The sequence below is a fragment of the Perognathus longimembris genome, chromosome 14 (genome assembly GCF_023159225.1).
Source record: "Perognathus longimembris pacificus isolate PPM17 chromosome 14, ASM2315922v1, whole genome shotgun sequence".
Taxonomy (NCBI): domain Eukaryota; kingdom Metazoa; phylum Chordata; class Mammalia; order Rodentia; family Heteromyidae; genus Perognathus; species Perognathus longimembris.
In genome coordinates this window covers 2,342,455-2,352,777 of record NC_063174.1, presented here as the reverse complement: position 1 = coordinate 2,352,777, position 10,323 = coordinate 2,342,455, and the positions used below count along the sequence as shown (strand labels likewise).

At 40.3% G+C, this 10,323-nt stretch overlaps 1 pseudogene; it reads left to right on the top strand.

The window, feature by feature from the left end:
- The first annotated feature begins 4,650 nt into the window (after window positions 1-4,650).
- LOC125363606 lies at window positions 4,651-10,123 on the top strand (annotated as a pseudogene).
- The last annotated feature ends 200 nt before the right edge of the window (window positions 10,124-10,323 follow it).

The window sequence follows — 10,323 nt, the reverse complement described above, 5'->3', positions numbered from 1 at the left end:
TCAGGCTTATTCCTTGTTTACTGGGTCTGAGAGAATCTTCTTTATACCAAGGAACAACTCATAAGGCTTTGTATTTAACTTCTCTGCAGGAGAGTTCCCCCGGCTGATGTAAAACAGAAGTTTTATGTCCCCTCTAAGCTTCAAAGTCCAAAATGTCATCATGAACTTCTCTTAGCTCCAGGACATCCAGAAAGAAATCTGTTCTTTGGCCTTCCGTTTTATGATCCATAAAATGAATTCTTATCCAAAGGAAGCTTCCTCACTAGAAAATATCCTGTGTCTAAAACAATCTTGCTCTTTAAGGTACACTCAAAACATTCAGGGAATAGAATTTGAAGTCGAATTCTGCTCCAAAGTTGAAAAAAAGGAACTTGAATATTGCTTTGTTTGGTTTGGTTTGGTTTTTCCTGCCAGTAATAGGGATTGAATTCAGGTCCTTGAGTCCCCAGTCAGCTTTTGCACTCACAGATCTTTCCCTATCACTTAAATCACATTCCCAGCACTCGGCTATTACTGGTTAATTAGAGGGAAGAGTCAGATTTGTCCACCTGGATGGCTTCAGATCTTGATCTTCAAGTCTCAGCCTTCAAGCACCTAGGCTTAGGAGAGGGAGCCAACGGCAACTGGTAGCTTGCAATAGCCTAAATTAATCAACCAACACATATAGATTGAGAAGTGATTGTATACAAATACATCGAGGTAGAATTCATAGGCAGAGGTCTGTATCCCCTTCCAATAGCTTTCCAGTTGCTTATTGTGGTAGAACACATGATAATGGGATACAGTGTACAAGGTACAAAGTAAAGCAATAAAAGAGTGTATCAAGAAAACCTCTTGTAGGCCGAGAATGAGCGAATGGACTTCGAATTAAGACTCCAATAAGAATAATGCATGCTGCACACGTGGGTACATGAGGGGCTGAAGAGACGCGTAGGGGCCTCGGGGCAGGAGGCATGTTTGGCTTGCTATTCACCAGTGTCTCTCCACTCCCCCTTGTGCGGCTCCTCACTGGTGAGCCCTTCCATCTCCATTGCCTTTCATCTGTTCAAGCCCACCACACCTCTCACACCTTGCAAATAAGCTCAGGTGCTTTGCCTCTATCAAGAAACCTCCGATCCTCTGCCTGAAGTTTGTCATTTTGTGTCTCATGAATTTCTATAGGATTTGATATTGCTTTTCGAGTATTCTCCTCTTGATCTCCTCAATTCATCCTTTGCATACTCTCATACCCTTGCTCCTCAACATCAAGCTCATTAGAACGAATCAAATATACCTGCTTATCCATAGTATTTAAACTAAGTTCTATGAGTAGTTCATTCCTTCATGTGCTTCTTTCTTTTTTCTTATTTTTAATCCTTTTATTCGTCACAAATTTATTGTACAACGTACTGCATCCAAACAACACTTTAAGACTTACACATACTGAAATGAATAAATCAAGGTATCCATTTTCAAATGAATATACACTGTGCTTGGTGTTTATGAGTCCCAAGTAAATGCAGACATTGGGAGGCTGGAATGAAAGGGCTGCATAATTACCTAAGCATGCTACTGCTGGATCATAGTCTAGTTTACTTTCAGTGTTTTGAGAAATAGCCGTACCACCTTCCATAGTGGAATCCAGTCTGAGGATTTTTTTTTCACTCATTGGAGCCACATTGAAAAATCAAATATCAGGGCTGGGAATGTGGCTTCACGGTAGAGTGCTTGCCTAGTGTGCATGAAGCTCTGGGTTCCGTTCCTCAGCACCACAAAAACAGGAAAAGCTGTATGTGGTGCTGTGGCTCAAGTGGTAGAGTGCTAGCCTTGAGCAAAAAGAAGCCAGGGACAGTGCTCAGGCCCTGAGTCCCAGCCCCAGGACTGGAAAAAAAAAAGTAAAGAAAAAATGAAATCTCATCTTAAGTTAGAAACAGCTAAAGAAATAGAATAGTTTGGAGCACTGAACAAAATAAATAACAGTGATAAGTTTCACAAACTATTCCACTGAAAGTAGAAAATTAGGAAGATAATACTGTTGAGAATCATAATAACTAATTCCATTATGGGTTATAAAATATTAGATATTTGATATAAATGTTTGATATTTATATTTACTATCTGCTAGGCAACCGTATTAGACAATCCCTTCAATTCTAAGAGAGTTATTAATATTATTCCCATTTGATCAAGTAGAAAGCTGTGGCTTGCTTGGGTAGATTAAGTAATGTGCTTCATCACTAGGTAGCGAATGGAGGAACTATGAATGCAACTAGCAACTGTCTGGCAAAAATGTGAAAGTTGTCAATACTGAAAACATTCTCTTCCCTAGACATACATAGAAAAGGTGTTTGGTTTGGTTTCCTCTGTCTGCCTCCTGAACTTCACCTCTAAGGAGCCTCTTGGTAGTTTCTTTCAGCTCCAGCTCCGTGTCTTGTCTGCACGTTCTTCAGAAAGCAACAACCATCTACGCATGGACCAGGTATTCTCCAAAACGGAATTATTTCTGTAGAAGGAGTTGGTCCATGGCTGTTGATCAATGAAGTCTTCTGAGGCCACAAAGAAAGATGGTGTCAATGGGCCAAGGAAGTATAGAGAAGAATACCCTGGTTGGGATCTATGCTCTCTTCTGAGTAGAGACTCTCTGATAGCAATCCACCTGTCAGATACCCACAGCAAGCTGGTACTGACAGTTCCAACAGTCCCCAAAGCACAAGACAGCCCCGTCTGTCTACCAGATTAAAGCCATGTTAGACTGCTGAGCAGAGACAAACAAGTAAACTTATTTGCATTATGATATTAAAATATACTAAACAGACAAGCAAAGGGGGAGGTTTCTTAATTGCTTCTCTAATCAATTCATTGAAGTGTCAGAGGAAGGAATTATAGGCCAGAGTATTACTTCACAGAATCAAGCTAGGCTGCTGGGGAAATGAGCAGGAAGTTGCCCAGCAGCCTCTGCTAGGGAGGAATGAATTGATGATTAGAGCAGATGGAGATTCAACAAAAACAGAGGAAAGAGTCACACACACACACACACACACACACACACACACACGTTTGTATGGCTCCTAGGAATAGTGACTATTTTCCTCTTGAATCAATACGCTACCTCCCGCTAAAGTCTAACTGCTGAAATGAAATGCAAAGAAATAGGAAAGAACATTCTAAAGACCTCTGGAGAGCCTTCCGAAGCTACAGGGGAACCTCGGAGGACCACCGAGTGCTGGCCCCGGATAATTGCTCAATAACGTTTCTATGAAAGAATGAATAAAGAATGGGTGAATCGGTGAGTGAGTACAGTGAATGAGTGAGTGGTTTCCTTGGTACAGTACATGCTTTACAATACATAGGTTCCTCTACTGGCCACCAGAGAACAGGGCTGCTTGGCCAGGCTCTCTTTGGACACTCAGAATGGTGTGTAGCCATAGGAAATCAACCAAGGGTGTGCAAAGACCTGTCTGGGGCCCGGGGGGCGGGGCGGGGGGCCCTGGCCACCCTCTTGATCATTTAGTTACTCAAGACTACAAACCACAAGGATAAGAGATTACTCAACTCCTTAAAACTAGCCCAGATTAACTGAGACTTTTCTGAGATGCTGTTGAAAAACATGAGAGACTTAGGAAAAGGGAGAAAGAGAAGTGAGACCTTGGAAGCTAAACCCTTCTGGGAACGCCCAAAAACCTGTTTAAAGCTGAAGCCTCTATCAGAGACGCCTGGGGAATTTGATGAAGAAGGAGTTGAGAATTGTGTGTGTGTATCCCGTACCTACATTCTGTGGTAATCTTCTCAGTTGGAGTTTCTGCTTATTCTGTCCTTTGAAGTCGTCTCATGAGGTGAAACAGTTGTCCTTCTAGCAATGCCTGGATTCCTTGGATAAAGTTCTTGTTAAAATTGTAACTTTTCTTCATTAATATAGTGCATTGTAATTATTTTTAAATGATTCAGACCAGCAATAATTGTACCATCAGTTTATTTAACAGTGACATAGGTAAATACTTCATTGCATCCTTTCCAATTCTGTATTCAACATTCACATTACACATACTACTTCGTAGCTTCTTTACTGTATACCTTGAATACTTTTACAAGTCGCTAAGCATTTTGCTCTCCTATCCTTATAAATCCTTACTAAAGGTTGTTGCTATACTTCTTGAGCTACAGCTCCACTTCCAGGTTTGTTGTGGTTGTTGTTTTGATTGTTGTTTTCTTGGTTTGGTTTGGTTTGGTTTTTTAGTGGTTAATTGAACATATGATTCTCATGCACTTTCTGTCTAGGCTGGCTTTGAACAACAGTCCTCAGAGCTCAGCCTTCTGAGTAGCTAGGGTTATTAAGCCCGAGCTACGAGGAGACAACCCTCACGTCCATTCTTCAAGGTGACTTCCTCAAACCATAATGATGCCTTACCTCTTTGCTGTTTCCTCCACCCATCAGATAACTCTTGGGGGATGCTTGTTATGGCTGTGGTTTCTTTACCAATGTACTGCCATTAATCATATCAACTAGAGAAGGTTTGAGAATGGCGAGGTGTGATGTTGGATTAGAGTTTGAATGGGGAAGAAGGGGAAGCGAGGGCATGCCAACCCGTCAGCAAGTTTACATTTGAAAACAGTTGAAAATGTGCTGAAACCTCTCCCCCCAAATTGAATCTGCCCTCACATTGAAGCACATGCATGACTTCCTGGCCGCATTCGGCTCTTTGCGGAGGAGTCAGTCAGCACGACGATCTGCAAATTGATGGATCCATATATGAACTGTCGTTACCTCTATGCAAATTAATGGATCCCTATATGATCTGTCGTTCCCATCATAAAGTGAGGTAGGTAAGGGACAGAGGGAGGAAGGGAAAGGACAAGCAGGGTCATAAATTTCATGTAGCCAGCAAAGTAGCCATTCCTTCATTTACTTTGTGCAAGGAACACCAAGCCACCTCTCCCAAAGCAATTAAGAAATTCCAGGTCGAGGGTGAAGTTCCATCCTTATCGCTCTCTATTCCCAGGCAATATGGCTGACTTTACTTAGCTCCTGATAATCCGGTGTTTGTTCTGTCTCGCTGCTGCCACCCCCCATACGTCCGTCTCAGAGCATCTATGCCTCAGGGTTGGGAATGTGCCCTTTGGCAAAATGCCGTCGGTGGTATCATTCTGCAATGCTGCATTTAAAGGGCCAGCACACCTTAGCAGGCTGCATTATTTCTAGCCAGCATCGTTACTACTCAAGACATAATGGGGTTGGAGGGCCTAGCCAACAGCCCCAAAGCCAGCTTCTACTAACAGCACCATCACCCCAACTCTGCAGAACAGCAGCTCCTCTATTCCCTTCTCCTTAGCACCTGGGAGATGTCTAGAGTCCCACTAGGGAATTCAGGAGACTATCGTTTGCACAGACAAAACGCTTTTAAAATGGAACTTTAGCCTTCTGAGGAATCTCCATACCGCTTGCCAGAGTGGCTGAACCAGTTTACATCCCCACCAACAATGAAGTAGGGTCCCCTTTTTGCCACATCCCCTCCAACATTTGTTAGTTTTCGTGATATAGGACATTCTTACTGGGGTGAGATGGAATCTCAATGTTGTTTTGATTTGCATTTCTTTTATGGCCAGTGATGTAGAGCACTTTTTCATATGTCTCTTGGCCATTCTCATTTCCTCATCAGAGAAGTCTCTTCGTAAGTCTTTAGCCCACTTGTTGAGGGGGCTGTTGGTTCTTTGCGATTTTGTTTTGGTATAGAGCTTCCCTATGATCCAGCAGCCCCACTTTTGGGCATCTACCCAAAAAACCACAAACAAGAACACACTAAAGCCACCAGCACAGCAATGTTCATCACAGCACAATTTGTCATAGCTAAAATATGGAACCAACCCAGATGACCCTCAGTAGACAAATGGATCAGGAAAATGTGGTACATATACACAGTGGAATTTTATGCCTCTATCAGAAAGAATGACATTGCCCCATTTGTAAGGAAATGGAAGAACTTGGAAAAAAATTATACAAAGTTAAGTGAGCCAGACCCAAAGAAACATGGACTCTATGGTCTCTCTCATAGGGAATAATTAGCACAGGTTTAGGCTAGTCACAGCAGAGGATCACAAGAGCCTAATAGCTATACCCCTATGAATGCATAAGATGATGCTAAGTGACATGAACTCCATGTTATGGAAACGATTGATATATCACTGTTGTAATTACTTTCAACATGCCACGTGAAACTGTAGCTTCTATTGTTGATGATCCTCTTGTATCCCCTTCCTGTGGTTGTACCTGCACTATCACTGTATCTTATCTGAGTACATTGGATACTGGATATACTGGTATTAAAACTAGGGAAGTGAAAGAGAATACCAAAATCGAGAGACACAGGATAAAAAGACAAACAACTCCAAAAGTAACACTTGCAAAACTGTTTGGTGTAAACCAACTGAACAACTCATGGGGTGAAAGGGAAAGGGGGAGGGAGGTGGGGGGAATGAGGGAGGAGGTAACAAACAGTACAAGAAATGTATCCAATGTCTAATGTATGAAACTGTAACCTCTCTGTACATCACATTGACAATAAATAAGAAACAAATAAAAATAAATAAAATGGAAGTTTGAAGTTCCTTGGTAGTGATCTGAGGAGGGGCCAAATTGAACTTGTGTTATAATATTCATATTTTACCAACTGTTGTAGCCATACCCCACCATCCAAAAGCATTACACTGGACATGATCTCCTTTCAAAGAAACGAAGGTTTCATCCCATAGCCGGAGGTTCACAGTTCAGCTTATAGGAAAAGCTCTGACACGTTTTCCCCATGCAGACGCCCAGTGTTGCAGAACCCTGCTAAAGCCCAATTTGCCCTTGATAACCACATTTGTCCCCCACCCCCATCTCCTTCAGTCATCCTTCCTCACTGACTCATTGCTAGTCTTCAAGACAAAGTTAACAAGTGTGCTGAGGCTTGGGTTGAGGAGGACTGCCAGTTACTCATCTACAAAAGGGTATTTCCGTGGTAGGTATACTGGCTTTGAAATGAAAAGCTTCTAAACATGAATTTGAAGTTAGCTCACTAACATTTGCTCAAATTTGTTGCCTAATTTATATGGCTGCCATTCTTCTAACAATCCTTCCCATTAATCTTTAGTAATCGTTATAAAATGCCATCGTTTAAAATGGTGCAGTATGGAGTTAAACTTGGAAAGAAATGATCAGTAGAAGGAAAGATCTACTGGATAGAAAGAAAACCATGATACAATGGGGAAGGGAATGAGGTTTTCCCAGAAAATGTAAAAAACAGAGATACAATGAGGCCTATACAAACATTACATCAGTCAGATATAGTCAGACATAGCAACCTGAATAGTAATAACAATTCTGACATTGAACACTTGTTATGTGCCCTCATACCCTTTATGAGAATAATTTTATTTCAGTCACCAAAAAAATGCAAAGATAATATTACAATTCCCAAATTATAGAAGAAATGGAGGCATAAAGAAGTTAAGTAATTTTCCCAAAGTAAGTCAGCTAGAAAATAGCTCCACAGGGATTCAAACCAAGTTCTCACTGTCTCCAAAGCCCATTCTGGGAATCACTATGTTAACCTGCTTCCTAAGCCAAATAAACATCAATATTAGCTTCAAATTTCATGGATATATAGAGACAGTTAGCGTTATATTCTGCTTGTGTTCTTTTTACATAATATGAAACCCTCAAACCCATGTGCTTGAAAATTTGGGAAACTATAGCATTCCTTAATTAATTTGATCAACAAATAATATTTATAAAGGACATTAGTTGGTTGGTTGGTTGGTAAAAATTTAAGATTTAAGAGTGTAAAAGTTGGAAAATATCCCACTTCTCTTGGAGCTTACATTCTAATAGAGGCAATAGGCAATAAGCAAAATATAAAAATAAAAGGTAAGGTCATAAGTAAAAGCGAAGACAAAGTACTTGACAATTATGAATTTCCCTAATGACATCAACTTTGAGATACAATAAAACTTAAGCATTATAATTTTTTTAATCCTACACTTAAACACATTATGCTGAAGGAAAAACACAATGGAAAAAAAGATCTTCAACCACTCTACTTTTACTAACTTGGAAGAAAGCTTTCTACATACTAGAGCACTTCCTACTCAATTTTTCAGCTCTTTATTTTGCCTCTACAATTTCAGAAACACATCTGAAGGGTTTTAAGGGAAAATAAAACCCTAGGCTTCCTCACCGGATAAAACAAGATTCCAGAAATATGAGGGACTTTGGACTGGCATTACTTATATCATCAATACAAAAAGGAGGTAAGCATTTTAGGTGAATAAATGTCATTCATTTATAAAGGATTTTCTGGCCTGCGCAAGGCAGTTATGTTCCATAAGTCCTGTTACTAGTCTTCTGTGGACCTATGAGAACGGTGAGACTAACATCATCTAGCTTTCATTATTAAATTACTCTGAACCAGCTCTTTTTTGTGGCACCTCCTGGGCAAGCAGCTGCACCAAGATGAAGCTGAGTATTCCCTGTGGAGATTCTGGGCTGTTAGAAACATTATTGATGTGGACCAGAGGCACAAACTTCAGACTTTCTATGAGAAGCATATTGCCCCAGAAGTTGTCACTGACACTCTGGGTGAAGAATGGAAGGGTTATTTGGTCCAAATCAGGGATGCTAATGACAAACAAGATTTTCCCATAAAGCAGGGTGTTTTGACCCATGGCTGAATTCACTTGTTACTGAGCAAAAGACATTTCTGTTATGGATCAAAGACAGCGGGAAAGAGAAAGCACAAACCTGTTCAGGGTTGCATTGTGGATGCCATTCTAAGTGTTCTCAAACTGGTTATTGTAAGAAGAAAGGGAGGGAGAGAGAGAGGGAGAGAGGGAGGGAGGGAGGGAGGAAGAAAGGAAGGAAGGAAGGAAGGAAGGAAGGAAGGAAGGAAGGAAGGAAGGAAGGAGGGAGGGAGAGAGGGAGAGAGAGAGACAGAAAAAGATAAAGAAGGAGGTGAAGGAGGAAAAGATATTCCTGGACTGACAGATATTACTTACTGTGCCCCACTGTCCTAGACCCAAAAGAGCTAGAAGAATTCACAACCTGCCCAATCTCTAAAGAAGGTGATGTCTGTCAATATATTGTCAGAAAACCCTCGAAGAAAGAGATTAAAAAAAACTGAGGACCAAAACACCCAAGATCCATAGTCTGTTAGTCCATGTATTCAACAACACAAATGTCATATATTGCTCTGAAGAAACAACATACTAAGAAAAACAAGGAGGAGGCTGCAGAAAATGCTGGGTTTTTTGCCAAGAGAGTGAAGAAAGCAACAGCAATAATAATAATAAATAATAATATAATGATGATGACGATGATGTCAGGAATAGATTGCCAAAAGATAAAGGCTCTCCTCCCTGAGAGATCCTACTTCTAGATCTGAGTCCAACCAAAAGTAAGACTCTTTAAGAATAATAAATGATTCGATTTTTTTAAAGAATTACTCAGGAGCTACACAATAGGGACAGTTGTAGCTGTTCAGTGCCTCAGTTCTCCACCTTCAACACCAGTGAAAACTAAAGACCACACTTGGAAGAAAATACAAATAGCTTGGACTACTACCCAGATTCTAATCTTGGTCCTCTAATACCAAATACAATTGTTTCATATTCTCTAGCAATTAATATGGAAGGAAAACCATACCTTAAGATGGTTTTTGTTCAGATGTTTAAGGAAAAAAAGACATATCATAATATCTAATAATCATTAGACACTTTGTAAAAAATGAATATGAGCCTCTCTGCTATTTAACTGAAATACATTTAGTGCCCACAGAAACTTTAGCTTGATGATTTGAGGATGGGACTCTAACACAAACATTCTTAGAGACACAGAAAGAATGTATGAGAGAAGTTGATAATATAAATCTTGAAAAAAAATAATTCAAACTGCTGACTCAAATCTTGAAGAAAACAAATTCAAATTGCTGACTCTGTGAGTTTTAGTATCTTAGAAAATTAGTAATTCTGTAGTGAAAGCGGCTATTCTCTATAGTGTCTGTCACCATTTTCTTGTAGATTAGAAACAACATGGTGTCCAGAATGCGACTGTCATTTGATCATTGTCATAAGTCATTCTGAAGACTTTCATCTGGCTCGGGGAAAGCCTTCTTGAAACGGAACGAAAGAGAATGTTCAGGATTTAATGGCAAAATTGTTTTGTGCTTTAGAAAGAGAATTATGGAAACACGTAAAAAATTTTCTCCAAATGGCAAGGCTGTCATCTTAGTCAAATCAACGTGGAATTGTATTAGACAGCAAGACAGAATGCAGAACAAAGCAGAGGAGAAAAGCAGCCCAAGGACATTTTAGAGT